Source organism: Artibeus jamaicensis, unplaced genomic scaffold (assembly GCF_021234435.1).
Source record: "Artibeus jamaicensis isolate MK-2021 breed Jamaican fruit bat unplaced genomic scaffold, CSHL_Jam_final contig_466, whole genome shotgun sequence".
Lineage (NCBI taxonomy): Eukaryota > Metazoa > Chordata > Mammalia > Chiroptera > Phyllostomidae > Artibeus > Artibeus jamaicensis.
This window is the reverse complement of record NW_026521844.1, coordinates 7,280,970-7,308,427: the sequence shown is the minus strand read 5'-3', so window position 1 is coordinate 7,308,427 and position 27,458 is coordinate 7,280,970. Positions and strand designations below refer to the sequence as shown.

Below are 27,458 nucleotides of genomic sequence, written 5' to 3'. Positions count from 1 at the left end.
AGAGAGAAAGAAGAAGCTCCTACCCTTTGCAACAACATGGATGGAACTGGAAAGCATTATACTGAGTGAAATAGGCTAGGTGTTGAAAGACAAATACCATATGATCTCACCTTTAACAGGAGGCTAAACAACAAAACAAATAAGCAAGCAGAAGAAAAAGAAAAAAAACAAAGACACTGAAATAGAGAACAAGGGGACAGTGACCAGGGGGGAGAGGGAAGGGAATTTAAGGGGAAAAAGGGGGAGGGATTTGGAGGAACAAATAGGACGGACACAGGAGGAACAAATAGGACGAGAACTAAGGAGGGTGGAAATGGGAGGGAGGTGAGGAGCACGGGGTGGGGGGGGGCTGAGATGGGAGAAATAGACAAAAAACTGTACTTGAAAAATAACTAAATAAAATTAATTATTAAAAAAATGGGGATGATATTTAAAAAAAAAGAATTCAAGCCCAATGCAAATTCTATGATTTCTAATTTATGATTCCTTCCACTAGGTAAAATAATAAGCTGCACCAAGGTGAACTGAACAGCAGAGAAATAAACAAAACGCACCCACAAAGACACCTCAAACATCTACCAGCTTAGTTCCCCATGTACGTTACAAGCCGACAGCCATCCACACCTGGTATTGCTAATGTCCATGCAATGTCACTCTTTTCATCACTTCATCACAATGGCTCACAAACTGCATCCAATATCCCCTTCTACCAGAAAACCAATTTTCAAGGGAAAGTGTCATATTGATTGGAGTGTGTGTATTTTGTAACCATTTAAGGCATGTATACTTGTGTGTCATTGATAGATTTTGAGTGTCATCTTACTGACCCCACTTTTCCCTGAACTCCTGCGGTTTTAATTGTATGATTTTGCACGGCCTCGTTGGGCAGTTAATTTTATGTCAACTTTGTTAGGGTGTGGTCCCAGATATTTAGTCAAACACTAGTCTGGATGTTTCAGTAAAAGTATCTTTTAGATGAGATTAATATTTAAATCAGCAGACTTTTAGTAAAGCAGACTATTCTCCATAACATGGGTGAGCTTTAATAAATCAGTTGAAGACTTAAAAAAAACACAAACAAAGGTCCTTTGTGAAACAAGCAAAACTGCCCTCAGACTGTATTTGAACTCAAGTTGTGACATCGACCCTTCCCAGGGTCCCTGGCTGCCAATCTGCCTGGCAGATTTTGGACTTGCCAGCCTCCAAAGTATTGAGCCAATTCCTTAAAATAAACCGGTATCTCTCTCTCTCTCTCTCTCTCTCTCTCTCTCTCTCTTTTATCTCTTTTTTCTCCTCTCTAGACATATATAGATAGAGAGATATAGAGATACAAATACAAACAGATATACCCCTTGTTATTTCTGTTTCTCTGGAGAACTCTAACACATATAACTGGTGTTCTGTAGGAACACACATGTTATATTGCAGAGAACAGACTTTGTGTCTGCATTCATCATTCTTCAGGCATTTCAGACAACAGGGAACTTCTGTATCAGGCAAATCTGTCTTTTCTTGTTCTAACTTTCATCTCTCGCTATATTTTCTCTGGAATCTTGCTATTTTACCCCCCCCCCATTTTTTCATCTTCTCTTTTCTTGTTAGCTCCTTTCCTTTCTTATATAAACTCAGTTCACAAGGGACAAAGCTAGAGAAAAAAGGAAGACTGTCAGGTTAGTTTCCTTTTAGTTTGTAGGAGGGGAAGATAATGTCTCAGACAAGGATCTTATCAATGAAGATTGAGAAAAACAAAGTCTTGAAAACCTGCTGAAGATAGAATTGTTAATAGAATTTGGCAATGAGTATATGCCCAGTTTGGGGTGAAGGCAAAAACAAGTCTCACTCTTTTCTCCCTCATCATCTGGATAAATAGTAGTGACTGTATTATAAAAATAAAGAAAAAAGGTTATTTTGAACATAATTTATTTTTTTTGCATAATCTTCTAAGGCCTTCATGAATTTGTTCTCAACCTACTTCATTCCCTATCAGTCCTCCAAACCACTCAACATTTCCCTGACTAGTTAAGCTTCTTCATGCCTCCTTTTGCTTGGGGTGTTCCTTTGCCCCAACCATTAGCTTCACTTCCTTACAAAATAAATCCTAGATCCCGTTTAGGTCACAAATTCTGTGTCACAGGCTCAGTTAAACAACTCCTGACTCTGATACAATTTTATTATACCCACTATGTTGCAATTGTTAACCTGTATAATTAATTTCCTTGAGGGAAACCACGACTCATTTATCTTCGAATCCCAAGCAACTGACACAGTGCTTGGCACATAGTAGTTATTTAATGAATTTTACTAAACAAAAACACATTCTTACCCAGCTAACGTGACTGTGTTCTATCTTCATGCCCCAGCTAGGTCTGAATTTCAGAATTAAACCTCAGCTTGGCTGGTAGGAATCTGTCAACTTCATTAAAAAAAAAATTAGCTCTAGCTCTTTAATGATTTTTCCTCTGAACATTTTTAAAAATGTATAAATCCAAAGGCCATGGGGTCAAATTCCTCCCAAAATAATATGAAGCAAAAAAAACTGCTTTCTTGACATGGTTAACACTTTCACATCAACCAACAACTTTAATGTTAATAATATCCGAGCACAATGTACAACACAGCAGATCTTGATAATGCAAATGAACTCTTCACGGGTTCTTAACATAGTCCATTGGGTTCATGTGGAATAGGCAAATTGGAAAATTACTGTAACATTTAGTTGTATTAATTCCCTTGAGTGTGATTCAATGGCATATGTAGCGAGATGAGCTTTCCATGTGATACAATCAAGAGTCACAATGAACTGAATAAATCAAATGGCATATCATTTACCCTAAACCTTGAACCTCCTTAAATTGATTACTACCTTTCTTAGCTGTGCCACTTTCTTGTATGTTAACAATAACTACTGCTCAGCTAATGAATCCATACAAATATCTTTTATTTCTGAGTAAATTTTCTTAAAGGAGAGGTAGATATAGTGCTGAACAACAATAACAATAACAATTTAAATCCTGGCTTTCCTATATCCTTGTGTGACCTTGGACAAGTTACTTAAATTCTCTAGGTCTCTATCTTTATTGATAAAATGAGGAAAGAATATTTATTTTTAGGGTAATGTGGAGGATAAATTGCAAATATATATTTTAAGTACCTACTACAGAGACCAGTATTTATTATATACACAATAAAATGGCAGTGTCTTTATAATTTGTTTAAAATATAAGTATATACTACATTTTCTGTCAAATTCATCTTCAAAAAGTCAATGTACATAATCTGTTTTAGTTTTCAAATGAAGACATCAATTGTTATTTTCTATCATAAAATATGTGAATATTATAAAAATTCACACAATGCAGGACTATGAATATTGAGGAAGTTCCTTCATATCCTTCTCAAAATGATAAGTTCTACTATCATATTTGCTGTAATTACTGTCAGATGTTTTACAAGTATATGTTTTTCTACCAAAAAGAGAATCTGTATATGTTCCATTCACAGCTTTTGACTTAATTTCTAATAAAATTTTTTACCTTGTCCCATAGCCACTTTTAATAGAAATTAAGTACTTATTTGTATTTATAAACTATGTCAGAGAAAATGTTTGTCTTTTCTGTAACAAGGGCAAGCGCTTTAGGGGAAGACAGCCGGCAGCCTTTGTGCAGAAAAGGCTACAATGACCCCACTGTGAAATGGGGCTGGCACCTGGGTGCCAGGCTGGCAACTGAAGGCCTAAGGAGGAGGGAGTCTTCTCTGTCTGAAAGGGAAAGAGAATGTGGATGGTCTTGGGAAAGGAAGAGTGGGAAAGACAAGAAGCAAAGAGGAAGGAGCTCACTGAGCTACGGGGGTGGGGGGGTGGGTGGGTGTGTGTGTGTGTGTGTGTGTGTGTGTGTGTGTGCGTGTGTGTGTGTGTGGAGGGAGCAGTGCACAGAGATCTGCCCTCTACCATAGACAAGTGGAAGAAAAGACTGATGTCTAATGAGATTTTTCAGTCAGTGTTAGATCCTGTGAAGTAAAACTGAAAGTATTTCTATGTTCTCTGTATGATTAACTTGTTATAAAATCTAGTAGAGTGGTGAGGAATAGAAAAAAAATAGCCACATATATATGGAGGGAAGCTGATATCTGGATTAAAATGGAAAAGTACAATTAATTTATATGATTTCAAGTAGATGACAAACCAGTAAAAAAATCTGTAAGGAGGATATTTGTAAGTATGTATCTTTGCATTTAGATCTCCCATGTTTTTCTTAAGTTTATGGTTTAGTTTAGATATCTTAGATAATTGACATGTTATTACTTCCTGTCTCAAGTTATATTCCTTTCCAGTGTCCAAGAACTCCCCAAAGATGTTCAACATCTCTCCTATAAAAAATGTTGTTCTAAATGAAAAGTACATCCTTATTTCCCCAAATACATTACAAATTTTTAATCTTTGAACTTCTTACTCCTATTGAACCACAAATTTACAGATTTAAATTTTATTAATTTCTATGGAATAGTATAAACTTAAATTATACCCTTTCTTTACAGGTAAGTTTAAGGCTTACCATCTCTATAAATTTATAATTATTTCTTTTTCTTAAATTCTTTGTCACTTATTGCTTGTTTTTCTACTTAATACTTGCTACCCATTGTTTTGGGTTGCTTTTTGTTATGGTCTATACATTTCCTTTCTGCAAAACTGTGCCATAAGTGTTGGATGTGAGCAACCTCATTTTATCTGTAGGATTTATTGTGGAACTCATTCAGTGATAGTCAACCATACATATTTATTTTAACATGTTCATATTTTGAATATTTAAAGCATCTTATAAATAAACTATATCATCAAATTATTAAAACATCAATTTCTCATAAAGAAAAAGTTCTGAATTAAGTAATAGTTTGTATTTTGCTGTACATAATTCCTGTTATGATTTCCAGTTCTGAAAATAATGATTAAGAGATAGTTAATAGTAACTATATATTGAGTGTTCACTATGTGCGAGAGCATGTTTTTAATATGCTAAAATATTTTAAATTTTAATCCTAAATATTTAGTCCTAAAAATGATCAGTGCGATGAGTATTATCATTTACTGAAATTTACAATTGAGTATATGCAGGACTAAAATTGTACAAATAACACACAAGGACACACAGATAATAAGTAGTTAAGTAGGGAATGAAATTAAAGACTTTAGCTTTATGCTACTATGCAGCTCACAACTAAGGCTTAAAATGAACTGTACTTCTTGAAGACTTTGTGTTGATTTACTCTTCAAATATTTTTTTAGATTAATTCATCCTAATAAAATAAAAGGCTGAAGTTATCTTTGCTTTGCGAGTTAATTTAATGAAGCAATAGCCTCTTGAAAATCTTCTAGGATTTAAAATAAACTCTAGGTCAAAAAGCACACAAATTAGCATAATATTTATATTAATGCCTCGCAAAGTGTGTTACATGAAGTAAATGCTTTGGAATCTAGGCAATGCCAGATACATTATTTTCAAAGGGTTTTTGGTTCTCATTGCTGTGATGAATGACTGTGACGAAAATATCAACCTATGTCCAAGTTTTTTCTTCAGTGTTTCTCCCATAAATATAGAATTTTTAATGGGACAAGTAATGAGATTATTTGCAAGAGGGGCAAGTTAATCTGATTTTCAAATCATAAACATGCTATTCCTCATGATATTACCTTCTGATTTTACTTGACCTTGCCATTGTTAGAATAAAGAAGTGTCTAAACAGACAGTAACAAGCTCGGTAGTTTTCAATAAACTGAGTTCATGGTAACTGTCACTTTGTCCATGGGGCATGTGTTCCAAGACTACCAATGGATGCCTGAAACTGTGGATAGTACCAAACCCAAATATACCTTTTTCCCCTCTAGACATATATACTTTTTCAGTTAAAGTACTACTTTAAGGCTTCTCTCTTTGGCATATCCAAATAGCCAGGATTACTACTCTTGTACTTTGGGACCATTAGCAAGTAAAATAAGGGTGACATAAACAAAAGCACTGTGATATAGTGATACCTTGACTGTTGACCTGATAACCAGGGTGTCTACTTTGGGATTAAGGGTCTGTGGATAGGTCTACAGTGTAGATACACTGGACAAAGGGGTGATTCATGTCTCAAGTGACACGGAGCAGGATAGTGAGAGATTTCATCATACTATTCAGAATGGCATGCAAGTTAAAACGTAATAAATTACTTAGTTCTGGAATTTTTCATTTAACATTTTCTGACTACATACAGTTGACTACAATTAACTAAAAATGCAGAAAACAAATTATTTTATCTTTTTTCTTATCTTTCTTTTTCTACTGTTTCTTTAATAATTTTTTAATGGTTGTTCAAGTACAGTTATCTCCATTTTCCTGCCACCATTTGAATAAGGGGGAACTACTGTACCTCATTATAAGATAAATGTATACACCTATGAGACATTTTTTTTCATCCTGATGAATTAAGACTGATGAATTAGATATAACTGGCCTTCAGTATACTGCAATATTTAGCAGACATGTAGATTTGTGATATACAGTTATCAAAACTATACTTAATTATTTAACACACAGATGCATCAAATATAAAAAAGTCATAAAAATGCAATTGATTTTAATGTTTGATACGAAAAGAAATGTAGGTATTACTTTTTAGACTTTACTGTGGTCCAATTGGCCGGAACATTGTACATAAGTGGTTTGAACTTGAGGTGTTCAAGATGGTAAATTAGATTATGGAACTTTGTAGTTAGTAAAGTGTATACACATGCTGTATTTAACATAAATAATATTTCTAAGTAATACCTAAAAAATACTCAGTTTCAAAAGAGATTAAGCAAGAACTAAAAGTGGCAGAATCAGCACTTTCAACATGGTTTCAGGGTTCCTATTTATGCACACTCCGATCACGCTGCCTCTCCTAAATAAATTCAGCCAGTTACTGTTTGCGGCACTAGGCCATCCTACACACTCTAATTAATTCATCAGAATCAGTATTCTGCCTTTCTGGACTCTAATCATTGGCAAATTCTTAGAATGAAAATACTATGTACAAGCTCCTATTTTTGCACAGCAAATATTCTGGGATGTTGAATTGTGAGTAAAGACAAACAAACCATCTCTTAATAGGATCCTTGAATAACACCCTTGGTAAGATAGGAAACTGGTCAGACTCCATGGAAACTCCAAGTTATGTAAGGCATGATTGGAAAAGTCATCTAGTACTTGGGCTGCCAGTTGCTGACCTTTCCACTTTCTAACTGTGATCTTGAAGAAAGTAACTTTCTTCCTCTGCCTCAGTTACATGTGAAGCACATAATCCAGTATCAGACATGGATAAAAACAATAGCTTTTGTAACTCAGAGTCTCTGTGCTAAGAATGCTGACTTAGGACCAAAAAGAAAGGAACACTGAGTCCTTATCAGATTCACTTCTCTAATAATTAGAAGGTGGGTTGATAAATATATTTCTCATTTTTTAAATAAAAATGATAAAAATTGTGATTCTATAATATTAATTTAATAGAGGAATTTACCAAAGGAATACTTGTTTCTTTAAATGCAAGACAATTATAATATAAATCTGAAATGTATAAGTTTATAGCTATACATTTATAACTTATTAGAGGACTACAATATTAGTGAGAGCATTTCTCTTTGGCATTTGGAATCCATGTTGAAGCATACTCCCTCTCTCTAAACAGAAAGCATTTGGTTAGCCAGGTTTTTCACAACATATATATTCACAAACTACTGCAGAAATAGAAACAGTTTCATCCTTGTGGAAGGAAATGTTAAATATAGCTACTAAGATGAGTGCTGGATCAATACATCAATGTAGTTCAGGTTTCCTGATTTCCAGAAAGATGTGAAGCCTGAAGCAAACTACTACATAATCGAAGTTATGAAAAGAATCCATCATTACTTAGGGGCATTTTCCTCAGGAAAATATTTGTTTCCACTCCCACAAATCATACCTACTTGTATTTCTGAAAAGTAGTTTGTGCCAGAGTAGCTTGATGACTACTTTATCTTTTATTCCTATTAGTAAGGGTGGTGGCTAATTTCTTTCTTTCTGGTGAAATCTGAACAAGCTGTGGGTTACACCAATATCAGCTTCCTGTAAATAAGTCTGTTTGGTGTTGGGGAGAATGGGGCTCTTCAGAAAAAAGCTTTTGTCCTCCAAGTAGATGGTGCAGAGTTCCCTAGATGTTGTATCGCAATCACAGAGTTTTTAGATTATGTGGTCTCTGCTACTACACTCGGGTGGGATGGGATAATCTAGAGACTCATCCTATAGAAAAGTTGTAAAAGGGTAAAAGAAAGGCATGGAGAATATAGCAAGTGAGGTGGCTGAATGAGCACCAGACAAGGTAGATGCATGCAAAGATACATATTACATATTTTAAAAGTTGGCATATTGATTTTCCAGGTACAGTTTTTATGTGTCACCAAAATGATCCAAGATAGAAATTCTTATTAGTTTTTTTTTTTACTTATGCTATACTTTCTTCATACCAAAGCTATGGCTATTCAATAATAAGAAGTGGAAAACTTCTTGCATGTATAGAATGTCATTTCATACAAACTGAACCTGTACGGAAAAAAAGGTCTACCACTGGATTTTTCAGATGTGCTTCACTAAAAAAGAAATTAATTAGCTAACAAGAGCAAGGCTTACATGATTAAAGATACCAGTGACCTTTTAAATCCTGACAATTTGCTCTTTTCTGGGTATTTCCAATGGCACTATAACTATTAGTAACCTATTAGAGTCATGTTTTATACTTTGTTCCTAAATTCTGTAACTGACATATTTCTCCTTAATTTCTAACCAGGAGAAGGCTCATAAAGAATGTCGTGAGAAAGGCAGCTCTCCTTGGAGACTTGGTATTAGAAGAAAAGGTCTGTTTTGGGTCAGCCACTCAGGTGGAATTACTCTCCCAGGGCAGTGCTGTTTCTCCGAGGGAAAGTACATCTTTCCCTGTTGCCCTTCGCAGGACTAATGAGATATGCAGGTCTGCGGCACCAGCCACCTCGTGGCCTCACCACCTAGTTTATCAAGGAGACGTTGACTCTGGGAGCAACTAGAGAAAGGAAGCTACTCTGATTTAGATGGTGCAGAAATGCAGGTGAGGGCTTCTCCCTCCTGGCTCATTTGATCATTTTTCATGCTTTACCTTGGCTTCTAGGGGCCTATTCATCATTTTCTTCCCCTGCATGCTATGCTGTAAGTATTTCCAGTTAACTGGAACTTGTCTTTGAACCAACAAGATTTACCTCTCTCTTGGTTCTCTTCTTTCCCTCATTTTTGTTTATGCTTTTCCTGGCTCTTCCAGCTTTTCTCTTGATAATGTGCATGCTGCATCGATATACATCTATTCTTGCCTTGTGCCCTAAGACCTTGTCAGCAGAAAATACATAGTACTGTAGAAAAGACAGTGATTTGGCTGACAGGGATCTGGCTGTATGACCTTCAGCACACTTGTTAATTCCATTAAACAATAGGTTTCTTCTCTCTAAAATGAAGGTGTTAAATTTAATTATCTCAGTGATCATCTCAGCTCTAATTTTCCTTGATTCCATATGTTCTCACAGTGCTCAGTCCACCTGCAAGCTCAGTACATGTGTATTAGTTTGCTGTTGTTGCTGTAACAAATGATCACAAATGAAATGGCAAGTTTATTGTCTTGTAGTTTAGCAGAGCGAAACTCTGACATGGTCTTATTGGGTTAAAATCATAGTATCAATGGAGCTGTGCCCCTTTCTGGAGACTCCAGAGCAGAGTCCATTTCCTTGCACTTTACAACTTCTGAGGGAATGTGATCCCTTGGTGTTCATGTCCCCTTTCTTCATCTTCAAAGTCAGAAACAACCAGGCAAATCCTTCTCTCTTTGCAGCTTTTTTAGCAACTATAACCAAAAAAGCTTCTCCACTTTTAAAAACTCAGGCAATCGGATTGGGAACATCTGGATAAATAGGATAATCTCCTGATCTCAGGGTGTGTAACCTGAATCAGATCTGCAACACCCTTTTTGCCACATAAGGTGACATTCACAGGGTGTGGGCATGCGTTGGGAAGGGCATGGCTCTGTGTACTGCAACACGTTACTAGTGCAAACATTTTATATCTGGTAGCATCAAATCAAGCCAAAGTGATGAAATACTTTTGCCCATTTTACTGCTTTTCTTGCTTCCAATGGCAGCTTGAAATGACCCAGCTCAGCTTCAAACTGTCCAGGATAACAAAGCCATCCCAGCACTATCTTTCAGATTAGATATTCCTAGAACTCCCATTCTTGCCTGAAACTGTTCTGTGGCTTTACTGTCCCTGCTAAAACTCACAGTTTGTCACTAAATGTACTCCAAGGATTGCCACCTTCTATCCTACCTCTTAACACCTCAATTTAATGTTTTATTATCAGCCTCCTCTCTTTTGATCCATCACTCTACACAGTTGCTGTTTTCTGAAGATATACTCTGTGTTCCTAATGGGGACAAACCTTGACAATCAAATTTTGGTCTCCTGCTGTGGTTTCTAAACCATCAGATTAAAAAGGCAAATTCTATATGATCCTCTAAACTTCCTCTTCTGAGATTCCTGAACAAGCCCTACAGTCACTTCTTTAATCACTTCCAGTTGTCATTATGAGTGTACAGAGTCAACTTCATGGGGGATGAACCAGTGCAGTCACACACAGGGACATGAACTCAGAAGGTGACCCAATGCTAGAGGTACAATGTTGTATGGTAGCAACCTTGAAGATTTTAATAATCACCTTTGGATGTGTGCATTATTAGTAAATTCTGGTGGAAAAATTAAAGTGTGCACTTCAGTGGTTAGAACCTTGGCTTACTGTGCTCTTGATTCTTGATGCTTCTCTACCTCCCTAGGACCTGTTCTCTGCCACCCACTCTGCCATCTCTGCCCAGTGACCTATACCACACTTTTTCCTTGGCAGAGACTATAAGAAATCTGTCCAGAAGGTATCCTGCCATGTAATATGAACAATAGAGACATTTATTGAAGAAGATACAAGATAGGAAAAAATTATACATAGGATAATGATGCCCCAGCCCCTTCAAAGTAGGTACCTTGGGACCTTACACGGTTCTCCCAATTGCCATCAGCCACCCTATTATGTTTTCCTGAATCTCATTGATGATCTGAAATCTATTCCTTTTTAAAGGTGATTTTAGTTTTGGGAAAAGCCAGAAGTTGCAGGGCACAAAATCTGGGCTGTCACCTGGGTGATGTGATTTTTCACCAAAAAAGTCTGCATGAGATGTAATGCATGAGCAGGCATGTTGTCGGGATGAAGCTGCCAAACACCAGCTGCCCACAGCTGCAACCTGGAATCATCTAGATAGTTTCTGCAAAGGAATGTTCAAGCTTAGTGCCAAATTTGATGTAAATTCATTGCTGTACTCATTCAGTCATTTTTTTTAATTAGGTGAAAGTTGTTTTATTTCTTTTTAAATTTTTGTTCAAGTACAGTTTTCTTTTACTCCCATCCCAGCCCACTCCCCCAGTGCTCCCCACCTCCCTCCCATTTCTACCCTCCCTAGTTTTTGTCCATGTGTCCTTTATATTTGTTCCTGTGAATCCTTCCCCATTTCCCCTGAAATTCCCTCCCCTCTCCCTTCTGGTCCCTATCAGCCTGTTCTGTATTTCAGTGTTTTTGGTTATATTTTTTTTGCTTGTGTGTTTTGTTGTTTAGGTTCCTGTTAAAGGTGAGATCATATGGTATTTGTCTTTCAACAACCCTGGCTTACTTCACTCAGCATAATGCTTTCCATTTCCATCCATGCTGTTGCAGGTAGTAGCTCCTTCTTTCTTTCTGCTGCATGGAATTCCATTGTGTAAATGTACCATAGTTTTTGGATCCATTCATTTACTGATGGACACCTAGGTTGCTTCCAACTCTTGGCTATTAGCCATGACACCATTAAAATTCTGGAGGAGAACACTGGCAGGAAAATCTCAGATATTTCATGCAGCAACATTTTTACTGATATGTCCCCTTGAGCAAAGGACATAAAGGAAAGAATAAACAAATGGGATCTCATCAAAATAAAAAGCTTCTACATGGCTAAAGAAAACAGTATTAAAATAAAAAAAAGAATCAGTCATTTTGAATGTGACAGCCACACAGTTACATGTGCTCACTCAACAGTGCCTACTGACCCCACTGACTGGTACAGTGAAGTTGTCATTGTTCACACATGCACATTCCAGTCCACTCTTCTCAGCTGCCAGGTTATATCGATGTCGCACAAACCATTGTAACTATATTTACAATGGTTGGACCTTTTCTGGACAGACCTATTATGTGGGCAGTCACTCAAAGTCAGAGTCCCATTTCAGGGTGAAACCTGGATACCTGTGGGGATCTGCAGTTGTCCAGTCACTAATTCTGACCAAAGAAATATGACATTAATTAGAAAACAAAAAACACAATGACAGACAGAGAAACAGCAAAAAAAAAAAGAAAGAAAGAAAGGAAAGAAAAAGCTTTTATTTCTGCTTTGTACCTCGTGCCTTGTATTTTCATTTGGTACTGGGTCCCACAAACTATGTAGCTGTTGCTTATAGTTTAGCCCAAGATTTCTCAACATCAGCATTTGACATTTTGGGTCAGGTGAGCATTTGCCATGAGTTACTGATTTCTATGTCATAGTGTATTTTGAAGTACCCATAACCTATACCTACTAGATGTCAATAGCACCTCCTCTCTGTTATGGCAAACAAAAATGTCATCAGACATTGCCATATGCTTCTTGGGTTAGAACCATTCCAGTTGACAATCATTGGTTTAATTTCTGGTACCTGATTCATTTTTCTGGAACTCTCTGTTGAACAAAGGTGCTGATATCTAGGCCTTAAACTCAAAGTCAAACTACTCTTATTGTCTAATATTGAATAAGATTACAGGTTTTGAAATCCACTCCAGATCTGAAACCTAGTTTTGACTGTAATTAGCAGTATTACTATAAGCAAGTTTCTTAATCTCTTACTATAGAGGACCATTTTTTTTCCTCTGGCAAATGTGGCTCAGCTCTGTATGGAAAACCTACAGAAGTGATGTGGTGGGCAGGAGCCAGACCTTCAAACTGAGTTTTCCCATGGGAATCAGGCCTAGAAAATGTATACAGATTGTTATGGCTTGGTCTTGCTAAAACTCCCCCACCCTGGTCTAAAACAACAAATGTGTACTGTCTATCTTCAAGGTAATTTCCAAAGCCTGTGTGAGTTCTCCCAAGGACAGAGCTAATCAGCTCATTGCCATCCCCCTCTGCGTGTTATTTTCATTTTCTTGATTGTACCTAAAACATAGACAATAATATTCTATGTAATAGATAATAAATCTTTCTATGATGTAAGACCTGAGGAAAACCAATAAAAGCCTGTCTAGGCAAGGTCAAGGTGCTCTCCTTTTGAGGGAGTGGCTGAGGCACCATAGACACTCTCCCCTTGAGAAAGTAGCTGTGCTGTTCCCTTTTTTCCCACAGGATTGTTGTCGCCTGTGCATTTATTCTCATCATCAGCCACAACAGGCAGACTCTGCTGTCCAGAGTCCGCCACATCTTATAGTCTAGTTTTTGACCATTATTTAAAAACAATAATAATAACAGTAACTATAACAAATGGTTTTTGCAAGAATTAAATGACAAAATATAAAATTCTCAGCAAAGTGCCTTGTACTGGTACAAAGTAAATAATCAATAAATGGCATTATTATAACTTATTATTATCATAGTCAACTCCATCACTCCTAGAAAATTGTACATTGTTGATTCCTTAGAAATAAAGTTCTTCCTTTTCCTGATTTTCATTGATCTATTTATTTTTTAGCATAAACACTAATCGCCAATAGCTTGCCCGTATATAAGGTTGTTCTTCTTTTTCTATTGTTCTAAGCAAATATCTGAGTCTTCCTAGAGATCACAGTGTCCTGAGAATAGAAGCTAACATAGTTGTACCACTTCTTTCCTTCAGAGAAATCTAAATGCCATCTCTTCACATTTAATTCCATTTAAATCTCCTGCAGAATTACTGTCTATAGTGTAAGGGATGCCTGCAATTTTCAGGTCATTTACAGAGCAGGAACTGGCTGAATTCAGTCTAGAAAGGATCTTTCCAGTTTATCTATCAGCCCTCTCTGACTCTCTTATACTTCTCCCTCAAACATCCCCAAACCCAAGAAAGGCCTCTTTACTAAGATAATTCAAAACACATGGAAGGAAAAGGCTATTATTTTCAAAAAAGAAAACGCTAGGAGAAACAAGATGGTGATAGACTAACTAGGTGGATATTACACTCACCTCCTCCCAGAAATAAATTCTAATTACACCTAAAATATAGCACAATCAACCAGAATAACCAACTGAAGAAGAGCTAAAGAGAAATTCTTTAACCAAGGATGTACAAAAGAAGCCACATCAAGATTGGTAGAAAGAATGGAGGTACAAAACAGGCTGAACTTGTTCCCATTGGTGGCAGCTGAGATTCCAGAGGAATACCTCAGCTGTAAAGTTTCCCCCAGAGAATTTGGATTCTCTACCCCAAACCAGGGTCCCCAGCCCAGAACACCAGAGGCTCGAAGAAGTGCCCACATAACATCTGGCTGTGAAAATCAATGAGGATTCTGTCCACCAGGGTGAGACGGGCGTCTGCTAGAGAAACAGCTGCCGTCTTATAAAGCCAATGCACAAAATCTTGTTCACAGCCACTCACCCTGATCTCCAGCAGAGGGAAGGGAGAGCAGACTAGACTCACCTGAAGAGAGATTAGGTTTGTGGCTCTAGAAAGAGAGATGAAGAAAAGCTGCCAAGAGCCCTGAGCTGAGTTCCTCTCCCACACCACAAATGCCATCATTCTTGGGTGGAGCGTTCCCCTCCATACAGCATCGGCCTGGGGGAATGCAATAGTCCAATCTTCTGGACTCCTTGTTGCATCATTCTATGGAGGTAGTACTCTCCTGAGAAGTCGCCTACTTGGGGTAAGGTATAGAACTCTGGGCAGACTCAGGGAATGTCAGTGACTGAGTTGTGTGGCTTAAAAGTGGAGGCCATTCCTCCCACTTAAATGTGGACTTGACTAGTGCCTCCCTCCCACAAGAGGAGCTCCCAGGGGCCCTACCATCCAAAATCCTAGTGGCTTCACCCTGTCAAGTTCTAGGCAGAATCCAGGACAGACTGAGTTATGTGGCTTTGGGGTGGAGACCATTCTGTCCACATCTCCCAAGCCTGATGGAAACATCTCCCTCGTGGGACATCTACAAGCCCCATCTTCCTGTCCCCTGGCAGCCCAGCCCTGCTGAGAGCAGACTCCAGGCAGACTCTGGGACAGACTAGGTTATATGGCTCTAGTACAGGGGACAATTTTGCTTCACACCACCAACTGGTACAAAGCCTTCTCTCTTCACATGATCAAATCTTGTTCTGTTTGGGCCTGATGAACTCTGCTGGACTCACCCTGACAGCTTCCTGAGACACAGCCCAAACACAAAGTTGTACAAACACCTAGAGGTGGCAGCTAGACTTGGAATACCTTGGAATATTAGCTGAGTGGCTTCAGACCCAGCACTGGAACCAAATTTGAACCGTTATCAATTTTGTGAACAATGATTGCTTTTACCTGGTGACTCATGGAGAACCTACCTCATGTAACTCAAGTCCTACCAGAGGCTTTTTCAGTGACTGCTTCTAACTGGCAGTCAACAGCTGGAAGGTGGAGACAAATATCAGAGTGCCTTTGGCCTTTTGCTGACCTGCCCCCAGGATTGGTGCTAGTAAAAGCTAGCCTTGGTGAGCAGCTTGGTTCTTCTTGTGTACAACCAGGCCAAGCAGAGGCTGCCACAAACTTTTTGTGAATCACTTCAAACTATGAATCACTTTTTAGCCATAAACAGGTTCCCTAGGTCCAGTCACAGGAAGCATCTGAGATCGAAATGGACCACATCCCTTGCAAGTGGCCCTAGAATCAACACACTCAGTAGCCAGCTTCAGATGACATCAGAGCACTATCCAATTAACTTCAGAAGAGGGATATCCAAAGGGAGACCCCAGCGGGTACCAGACCCTGCTGTGGTCAAGGATGATTTTCACAGTGAGCCAGCCGTTTAGTTGACCCTACACATTAAGAGTTCAATAGCAATTATGACTCAATTGCAACAGTAGGCCCCACATAACCTACAGAAGGGACATTACTGGAGCACCCAGGTCAGATGAGCAAGGAAACTGCTCCACTGACTGGGTCCCATAGGAAAATTACTACATAAAGCCACCTTACCAAGACTGAGAGTTATAGCAGATCTACCTGATGCTTAGATACAAACACAAAGGGGCAGCCAAATGGGAACACAAAGAAATATGCCACAAATGAAAGAACAGGAGAAATCTCCAGAAAAAGAATTAGGTAAAAAGGAAGCTAGAAATTTACCAGATATAGATTTTTAAAAAATTGTTATAAGCATGCTCAAGAAACTTACTGAGAATTACAATAGCATGAAATAGGACAGAGAAATGATTAAAACAAGAACTAGTAAAAAATGTAATATCTTAAAGGAAGAATAAAATAGAAGGAATAAAGGGTAGATTGGATGAAGCAAAAAACCAAATCAGTGATTTGGAAAACAAGGTAGAAGAAAATACCCAATCAGAGCAGCAAAAATTTAAAAATAATTTAAAAAAACCAGTTCACGAGACCTTTGAGACAATATGAAGCATTGAATTATACCAGAAGAAGAAAATAAAGCAAGAGATTGAGACACGTTTGAAGAAATAATTACAGAAAATTTCCCTACCCTGGTGGAGGAAAAAGACACACAAGTCCAGGAAGCACAGAGAATCCCAAACAAGATGAACCAAAGAGGTCCACAACAAGGCACATCATAATAAAAATTCCAAAGGTTAGAAACAAATAGAAAATTTTGAAAGCAGAAAGAGAAAGACAGTTTCATACAAGAGAGTTCCCGTAAGACTGTCACCTGATTTCTCAACAGAAACATTTATAAAGTTATGAAACTAGAAATCAAGCACAAAAAAAAACATTAAAAACACACAAAGAAAAGGAGGTGAAATAATATGTTACTAAACATTAAATATGTTAACAATGAGATCAAGGAAGAAATTAAAAGATATTTTGAAGAAAATGAAAATATCATACATAACCCCAATTCAAGAAACAAAGCAAAAGCAGTTCTAAGAATGAAGTCATAGCATTATGGATGTACCTAAAGAGACAGGAAAAATCTCAAATAAACAATCTAACTTTACACTTACAGGAAGTAAATAAAGAAAAAGAAAGCCCAAACTGAGTAGAAGAATAGAAATGATAAAAATCAGAAGAGAAATAAACAAAATAGAGTCTTAAAAAATACAAAAGATCAATAAACTAAAAGACCATTCTTTGAATTCATGTACAAGATTGACAAACCTTTAACCAGACTAACAAGAGACCAAAGAGAGAAACCAAATAAATAAAATCAAAATTCAAAAAGGAGGAGAAATAACTGATGCCAAAGAAATACAAAGCATTATAAGGAAATATTACAAACAACAATATGCTAAACAATTGGACAATGTGGACCAAATGGATAAATTTTTAGAAACATACAATCTTCCAAAAGTGAATTAGGAAGAATCAGAAAATCTGAAGAGACAGATTACAACTAATGAAATTCATGCATTAATCAAAAAGCTCCCCTACCAAAAAAAATGTCCTAGACTAGACAGCTTTACAGGTGAATTTTAGCAAACATTAAAAAAAAACTAACACCTATTCTTCTCAAAGTATTCTAAAAAGTTAAAGAAGACAAAAGACTTGTAAACTCATTTTAAGCTTGGAAGTATTATCCAAGCATTACCCTAATTCCAGAACCAGATAAGGACACTACACAGAAAGAAAATTATAGGCCAATAACCCTGATGAACATAGATGCTAAAATCATCAAAAAAATATTAACAAACCAGATCCAGCAATACTAAAAAGATCATACACCATGATCAAGTGGGATTTATCCTGGGGATGCAAGTTCAGTACAATATCCACAAATCAATAAATGTGACACACCCCATAAACAAAATGAAAGATAAAAATCATGTATTTATATCAATATTTTTTTAAATTGATAAAATCTAGCACCGATTTATGATTTAAAATCTTAGCAAAGTGGGAATGAAGGGCACATAAATCAATGTAATAAAGGCCATATATGACAAAAATCACTCAATTGTCAAAACCTGCAAGGGTTTTTTTTTTAAGATTTTTTTTTAGATTTTATTTATTTATCTTTAGAGGAGAAGGGAAGGAGAGAGGGAGAGAAATATCAATGTATGGTTGCTTCTCGTGAGTCCCCTGCTGGGAACTGGCCTGCAACCCAGGCATGTGCTCTGACTGGGAATCAAACCACGATCGTGTGGTTCGCAGGCCCGCACTCAATCCACTGAGCTACACCAGCCAGGGCTAAACCTGCAAGGGTTTTGATTAAGATCAGAAACAAGACAAACATATCTACTGTCACCACTCTTATTCAACATAATACTGGAAGTCTTAGCCACAGCAATCAGAAAAAAAAAAAAAAAGAAAAGAAAAGGCAACCAAATTGAAAAGAAATAAAACTGTCATTATTTGCACATTACATGATACTATATATAAAGATCTCTAAATATTCTACCAAAAACTACTAAAATAATAAATGAATTAAGTAGTAAAATAAAAAATAAATATCCAGAAACCAGTGCCATTTTATATACCAATAATGAGCTATCAGAAAGAGAAACTAAGAACACAATCCCATTCATAGTTGCATCAAAAATATAAGTACCTAGGAATAAACTTAACCAAGGATGTAAAAAACTTGCTCTCGGAAAATTGTAAAACAATAAAGAAAGAAATTGTCATTTAATTCTGCTCTGATCTTGGTTATTTCCTTCCTTCTACTTGCCCTTGGCTGTCTTTGTTGTTGTTCCTCGAGTTCTTGTAGGCATAGTGTTAGGTTGTTTGTTTTAAATGTTTCTATCTTTTTTAGGTAGGCCTGTATTGCTATGAACTTCCCTCTAAGGACTGCCTTCATTGTGTCCCATAAATTTTGGGTTGTCATGAGTTCATTTTCATTTGTTTCCAGAAACTTTTTGATTTCTTCCCTAATTTCATTCTTGGCTCATTCATTGTTTAATATTATGCTATTCAATGTCCATGATTTTGAATGTTTTGGATCTTTTCTCTTGGGGTTGGTTTCTACTTTCAGTCCCTTGTGATCAAAGAAAATGCTCGAGATGATTTCAGTTTTCTTGAATTTGTTGAGGCTTGTTTTATGTCCTATCATGTGGTCTATCTTTGAAAATGTTCCACGCTCATTTGAAAAGAATGTGCATTTAGCTTCTTTGGGATGAAGGATTCTATATATATCAGTTAAGTCCATTTCATCTAGGATGTTGTTCAATTCCACAATATCTTTGTTGATATTTTATTTGGAAGATCGGTCCAATAATTAAATAAAATAAAGTAAAATTTTATCACACAAAAATAAAATAACTGTACCAAAAAAAGAAATAAATTGAAGAAGATACAAATAAGTAAAAGCATGTACCATATTCATAAATAAGAAAAACTAATATCATCAAAATGTCCATACTGTGCAAAACAACCTATAGATTCAATGCAGATACTATGAAGATGTCAATGGCTTATTCCACAGAACTAGAACAAATATTCCAAAAATTCATATGGAAACACAGAAGACCCCAATAGAAATGGCAATCTTGAGAAAGAAGAACAAAGTAGAAGAGTCATGCTACCTAATATCAAATTATAATACAAGGCCATAGTAATCACAAGTGTATGGTACTGGCATAAAAACAGACAGATCAGTGGAATAGAATAGAGAGCCCAGAAATACCCTGTGTTATTATGGGCCTACATCAAACTAAAACACTTTTGCACAGCCAAGGAAACCATCATCAAAATGAAAAGACATCTCACTGAATGGGAGAAAATACTCACCAATGATACACTGTTATGAGTTGAATATCTAAAATTTATAAGGAAATCATAAAACTTAACACAAAGAAAGCAAACAATGCAATTAAAAAATGGCCAAAGAACCTGAATAGACATTGCTCCAAAGAGGGTATACAGAGGGCCAATAGATTTATGAAAGGATGCTCAACATCACTAATTATCAGAGAAATACAAAGTCAAACCACAATATGACATCATCCCACACCTATCAGAATGACTATCATCAATAATGAACGAACAACAACGTTGGCAAGGATGTGGAGAAAGAAGAACCCCTGTGCATGACTGGTGGGAATGCAGATTGGTACAACCACTGTGGAAAGCAGTATGGAGTTACTTTAAAAACTAGAAATCGGACTGCCTTATCGCCCAGCTATTTCACTTCTGGGAATGTATCTGAAGAAACCCAAAACACTAATTCAAAAATATACACTTACCACTATGTCCATTACAACGTTACAATAGCCAAGATTTGGAAGCAGCCCAAGTGTCCATAAGTGGATGAGTGGATAAAAATATGTGGTACAATTACACAATAGAATACTACTTGGCTGTAAAAAAAAAAAAGGCAATTTTACCTTTTGTGACAGCATGGATAAACTTGGAGAGTATCATGCTAAGTGAAATAAGCCAGTCAGAGAAAGACAAATACCATACGATTTCACTATTATGTAGAATCTAATAAATGATAGAAATCAAAATAGAAACAGACTCATAGATACAGACAACAGACTTACAGTTGTCAGATGGGAGGAGGGTTGAGGGCACTAGATGACTAGATGAAAAAGTGCACAGGGATTAAAAAACTCTTAGACGCAGACATCAGTATGGTGATTGCCAGAGAGAAAGAGGGTGTGGGGAGGTATAACAAGGTAAAGAGGGATAAATGGTGATGGAAAAAGATTTGACTTGGGGTGGAACACACAATACAATATACAGATGTATTGTAGAATTAAATATCTTAAACCTATAGAATTGTATTAACCAATGTCACCCCAATAAATTATAAAAAGTAAAATGTGGATTTTTCTCACATGAATAAAATAATGACAAAGACTATGTGATTACTTAAGTAAAACCTATGAGGATGTATAACAAGCAAATTCCTTTTACAAATTACACAATTTACCAATATGCAGAAATTCAAAACTAACAGTAACATGGTTAACATATTTCAGATATAGCTGCAATAAGATAACATTTTCTAAAAGTGAGTATCTGGATTATATATAGATATTGTTTCTGCATACACATAGCCTATAATCTGGAATCTGTTATATTAAGTACCATTTTTAAAGCAATAAAAGCTTCAACTTTTTTTTCTGTTTTAAGTCAAATATTGGGCAGGAAGTTATTTAGACTGACCAAAGAAAGCACTAAGTCATTTAAAGGAATACTTGAAATCAAATGCTTGTTTTCAAGTCCTTTATCCACTTTTTGACAAATTGAGGTTTTCACACAAAACTCTCAGTTCAATAAAAACAAACTGATTTGACTAATCATTAAATCTATTAAGCTGTTTACTATTACATTCATTAGAAAGAGCACTGTTTGTGTTAACTATCTTTTCAGTTCGATTCAGCTGAAGTTTGTGTGTCCATAGCTCTCTGCACATGACTCATTACCACACTTTTCAGTCTGCACTCAAATAACTATGCGATCAATGTCCATCTGTTGGACTGACTGTCACCTCCTTATGCCAAAGAACCTGGCATAGGTTAGGTCTCAAAATGTAGTCAGTAATTTGTGAATCATCTGTGTTTCAACAATTTCCACCTGGTTGAATATATATATTCAGGAATATATTTTCCTTTGTTTATATATATAAACAAATGAAAATAAAAAGACCATATAAAAGATACATGCTTATTATTTTGAAAATTGTTTGTAAATCCTTATTTGAGTGTATATGTTCACGTATACTGAAACACATAAATCCTTTTTAAACATAAAACAGAAGAATAAATTAGATCATAAACAAAAGAAAGATTAAATGGAACTAAAATATGCTATTTACCTGATGTTAAAGAGTAACCTTAGATATGAAAATTTAGAGTTTAAATTTAGAAGTCTCTTATTATTTAAAAAATATGTATCATTCTTGGTTATATTTTGGGTAAGGACTTTTCAAATCGGAAGGCATTCCCCTCATAACCTAAAATGTTTCATGCATATTCATTTAGATTCCTAAGAGGATCTCATTATCTCATCCAAAAAAAGAATTAATAATCCTTAATGGTTTCCGATGACACTTTGTCTTTGTCCCTTTCTCAACTGTGCAGATGACTTTAAGCATACAAATGTTTCTGCTCATGCTTTGACCTCTAAAGTCTGATGAACAATCACAGGATTAAAAAGAAATTGTTCTTCCTACACTCATGAATTTTGTATTCCATTTCACACATAGAAAAAAGAAATGTACCTAGCTTTACTTTAAGTATTTGAACCATAGTTTTAGAACCAAAAATAAAGAAGCAAATTAAGAAAAGTTCACTTGAGTCACAGAGAAAAACAGAGTACTGATTATGAAAGACTCTAAGTCCTTATAGGATTTGCAACTTGTTCCTAAGAGCAATAGGAAATCACAGAAGAGTTATTAGAAATGAGCAAATCGAACAGATTTTGGGTTCAAATACAATTGCACTCTCACACAGTTCTCTCATCTCTTAAATGAACATAAAAATGACTACCTCATTACATTGTAAAATGAAGTGAATGTAAATGACTTAGTATGATACTTGACACCTAATAAACACACACACACATATTTTTTATCATTTTCTTTCTTGTATGTATCAAAACTCATACCAAACAATGAGTTCTGGGTTGCAAAAGAGGATTTATTTTCTGCACCTGTATGCAATGTAGTCTTTGCCCACAAATTAAGCAAAAACAAACATAAGTGCTATAATACACACATATTAATATATCCAGTTCAACAGTTTATGTCGAAGTGCATGCTATGTATTAAAATAAACCCTTGATGGTTACAGAGGACCTGAGTGGGGACAGGGCATGGCCTGATTTCATTCTTCTTCCCATTCTATTTGGTTACAGTGAAGAGTCAATCTTCGTCTGGTTTCGATATGAAAACAATTTCTTACATTGCAAGGCCTAAATCCTCTGCTGTTGAGTAGTAGGTAGGGAGAGAAAAGACAGGCAGATGCCTGGTCATCTGTCTGGATTGAGACTGCATTCCTGAGCTCACACTGGCTCTATTTTTGTGTATACCTCAGGACATTGAGCAATATGGTGGCCTCATACAGACTGCCTGTGATTTTCTTGGGATGGATTCATCTTCACCTCAATCCCATTGAAAACTGAAAACTTTCTCAGAGGATGGTAGCTGCCTGTCTGCATTGGCTGACAATGGCCCAACACGGAAGCACTCCATTAATAGTATGTTGCTTTATTCAGCTGTCACCAGGAGAGTTCAAAAGCTTTTGTCTCCTCCTTCATCCACAGTGTTCTTCCTATAGAAACATGTCAGTTGCTAAAATCATTCTAAGAAACCTAGAGTGGCAAAGACATTTTTTTTCTTTCCAAGTACTCTACACCAATTTATAAACAACTGGAGAAAATTTTTTTCCTGAAGCCCTCTCAACTTTGAAGTCTCCTTGTAAGGAATGTGAACCATTCTCTAAATTCGCACACATCCGAGACTCCAAGGAGAGCTATCAAGCTTATTCAAGAACTGTTTCACTCTGTTCCTCTCAGCTGTAATTTGAATAAGTTTGCAAACTGCAACCCAAATAACACCCAACTGGAAGCCAGGAATCTGCTCTCCTCTTCTGCCTGGGATTTCTAATTATGCTTAGCAATTTCCTCCTAGCATAACTTTTCCTGACTAGTGAAAGTATAGAGGTCAGAGGGGTTAGATATTAATACCTTTAGCAATTCACTGCCCTCGTAGCAGGTGATCCCAGACTCTGACTTTTCTGCCTCATCCCCAGGCCCAGATGCCTCCTTATATAGCAGGGTCTGCTGGTAAGGCGAGCAAGGATAGTTCTTCCTTGTTCTGATGATAATGTAGAGGATTTCTCCTAATCATTTTGTGAGGAGGGGGTGGTGGGTATGGCTACTTCTTCACATGAAAATGTAATAAACTAGTGTGAAAACCAAAGGTGGAGATGTAGCTCTAATTTGGACAGTGAAAGAGAACATAAAGGAGCTGAATATTTTAAGCTAAAGCAATGGTCTAAGTCAGAATTCAGATAAAGAATGCATAACTAAAAGGAGGTAGAGAGCAAACCACCCTAATAATCTGTACCTGCTTGTTTGGACTGTTAACACCTAATTTTCCCAAGGCTGATTCATTATTACACAAGATAGCAAAGACATTTTAGAGATCAGGACTATCGCCAGGATCTATGTGCAACATTTTATTCCCTTTTGCATCATGAAGACATGAATTCCGTGTCACAAAGGAGACTTTCTTCATCACTTCATTGGCTTTGTTTTGGGAATCCTGCTGGTTACTCATTTAACTGTTGGCATGGCTCCCACTGAATGCTACAGTTATGGGGGTGACAGCCAAACAAGAATTTTTCTGTTAAAATTACTTTGTTGTTAGAAATAGAAGAAAAAGAAAATCTGATATTTTTTAAAATATACAATCGTATTTCAATTTCCTCTTTTCCTTAATCTTTACTTGAGGCTTTTATTATTTAACTTATTAATTAATAACTCAATTTGATGATTCGAAACTGTCACTAGAACCCATGTATTTATAGTTGCAAATAGTCAAGGAAAGTTATATTTTGTACTATCCTTAGGCGTTATAAATTCCTGAGTGTTATGCAAAGCATTACTAGAATGATTCACACAATGGGGGGTTCAGTTTTTAATAAAAAGTGACTTTTAAATATAATTATAGCAATTAAGATCTTCACATTGGCAGGAAGAGTACTGCTTTGCAGTATTGAGGCTTTGCTTCTGTGATTCCACAGGGCTTATAGTATATCCTACTCTCTCGGTTATGGTTATTTCCAAGTCTCAAGATGATTGAACCTAGAAAAGTAATATACGGAAAGCATGATCCCCAAAACATGTTTGAGGAACTGTTTTGTTTTTTTTACCTAGATAAGCTTTCATTCTCATCATATCCTAGGAAAAGAAAATAAAACAGCAATACATAAAGAGCCAGTAAATATCTCTGTAGCAACCTTGGTAGATAACATTTTGTCTCTATAACATATTATGAATGGCTATTACACTTTAGCTTGGGTACATACTTGAACAATATGTTTTCAACAAATGACATGTTCATTTTCTCAGTCTCTATATGTGATCCTCTTAAGAAAAAAAAACTCATACAGGAATTAAAACTGCCAAAATGCCAAGTATTGTGACAGTTCTATTTATGTGGCAGACCTAATTAAACTTGAAATTTTCCAATATTTTCACTGACATCATTTATGTTGTAATTAACACTTTTTACTGATAAAGACGTTTGTCTTATATCTTGTTATGGTTCACATGACAAAACTAAAATAATAAAACCACAATTATGAAAACTTGCTTGCCACAACTTTGAACAATACTGTTTTATACCTACGTGACAACAAAGGGTAATTAAATGCAGATGGGTATAAAATTGTAGACTCATAAACCACTGCCTAGTGTTTTTACCTTTCTGGAATATTTTAACCATATTTGCAATTTGGCAAGCTATTTAGATGATGGAATTATTATAAACCTATAAAATGTGTATTTTGAGCAGATGGCACAGCAAACTGCAACAGTGTGGATGATGAAGAATCAGAGAACTATATGTAAATATTATGATGACACCTGGAAATCTGTACAATTTCTATAACGTAGCATAATAGTTGGAAACGGATGAGCCTGTAGTCTAACCGACACACACACCTTCTTGGATAAAAACTGTTAAGCTAGGTAATGTTATAAACGCCCAGTAGATAAGTAATCAAACATTTCTTAATATTAGTGCAATATTTGCAGTATGTGTTTCTAAATTTTAATTTTACCCAAATTTATTTCAATAAGATATATTATAAAGAAGTAGAGCTCCATCCGTGATCGGTGTGGCTCAGTTTGGTGGGCATTGCTCCAGAAAGTGAAAGGCTGTTGGTCTGATTCCTGGTCAGGCACAGGCGTAGGTTATGGGTTTGGTCCCAGGTTGGAGCACCTACCAGAGGCTACTGATCAATGTTTGTTTCTCACATGGATGTTTTTCTCCCTCTCTTTCTTCTTCCCTTTTCTTTTCTCTAAAAATAAATGAATTTTTTTTTAAAAGAAAGAAATAGAGCTCCATTTATGGTAGTTTTCCTTTAAGTTGAATGAGGTTGGAACAATGGGAAAAAATGACATTCTACCTTATTGGTCATCATAAAAAATGGGGAGAAAAAGACATAGCCATTAAAGATGATTTGATCTGTTCTATTGATGGGCAGAGTATAAAACGCTGAAAACTGTACCTCAAGTTGGCACAGTTCACTGATAGCAAATTTGCTGTGAATGATGATAATTTGTACTGAAAGAAATTAGTGCCAATTTGATTAGGAATCACCCTTCTGTTCAGATTTCACTGGCTAATATATCCTGTCATAGTTATGGCTTTATCTAGGATCTAAGAATAAAACAAAAATGGCTCAGAGAGAAAAAAAGAATGATTACAGGGAGCATTCTACTCCTTTTGTTTGCATTCTTTTTAGACCAAGAGGTAGAACACAGAAAAAATATTTATTTTACATTTTATGAAAAACTATACATTTTCTCCACCTGCGGGGCATTATGAAAATTCATCTTAAGCTTGAATGGGATATGAAATGAAAACATTTCTAGCTGCTGTTTTCATTTTACAAGTGAGAATAATTGATCTTCACTTTTTTGAAAAATAACTTTTATGCAGAACATATTAGAATTTGTAAAGCGTTTTGACAACTTTAACTCTACTTAATTTTCACAATTAGGATGAAGTCATAGGAACATTAAGATTCACAGAATCCAGGTCCTCATGACCAGTGCACTTCACTGTACTAAACTCTCCCACACCCGTGGCAGGAAATGGGGTCACCATAACAGCCCTAACGGGCTCGCCTTCCATCAGTAAGTCTTCACAATTCTTTTAAGCCTTTGGTGAGATTCTATAAACAGATATCATTCAATATTTTTTAACAATTTCATGTCTATGATATCAAGAAAGTGTTGGCTTGCCATTATTTATTATTAGTTGATAAAGTTTATGTCACTTCTACCTTGAGTTTTCAAATATTTATTTGTGTGTATTCAATTGAAACCTATGAAACTTTAATTTGTCATGTAAATCAATTGAGAAGTCAATTTTTTTAATAAAATATTATACAAGATGGGAAAGGATCAGGCAATGGGGAAGAAATACAATAATACCAGGCCTGTCCACAAAGTATCCAGCCATGCAAATATGAACAGAGCCATTTATTTCAGAATATA

At 36.2% G+C, this 27,458-nt stretch overlaps 1 non-coding gene across 1 annotated transcript; it reads right to left on the bottom strand.

The window, feature by feature from the left end:
* Positions 1-22,799: 22,799 nt before the first annotated feature.
* Positions 22,800-22,931, bottom strand: LOC119056488 (small nucleolar RNA SNORA40). The gene has a single exon (XR_005083896.1). It is a non-coding gene; the product is annotated as a small nucleolar RNA SNORA40 (small nucleolar RNA).
* Positions 22,932-27,458: the final 4,527 nt, after the last annotated feature.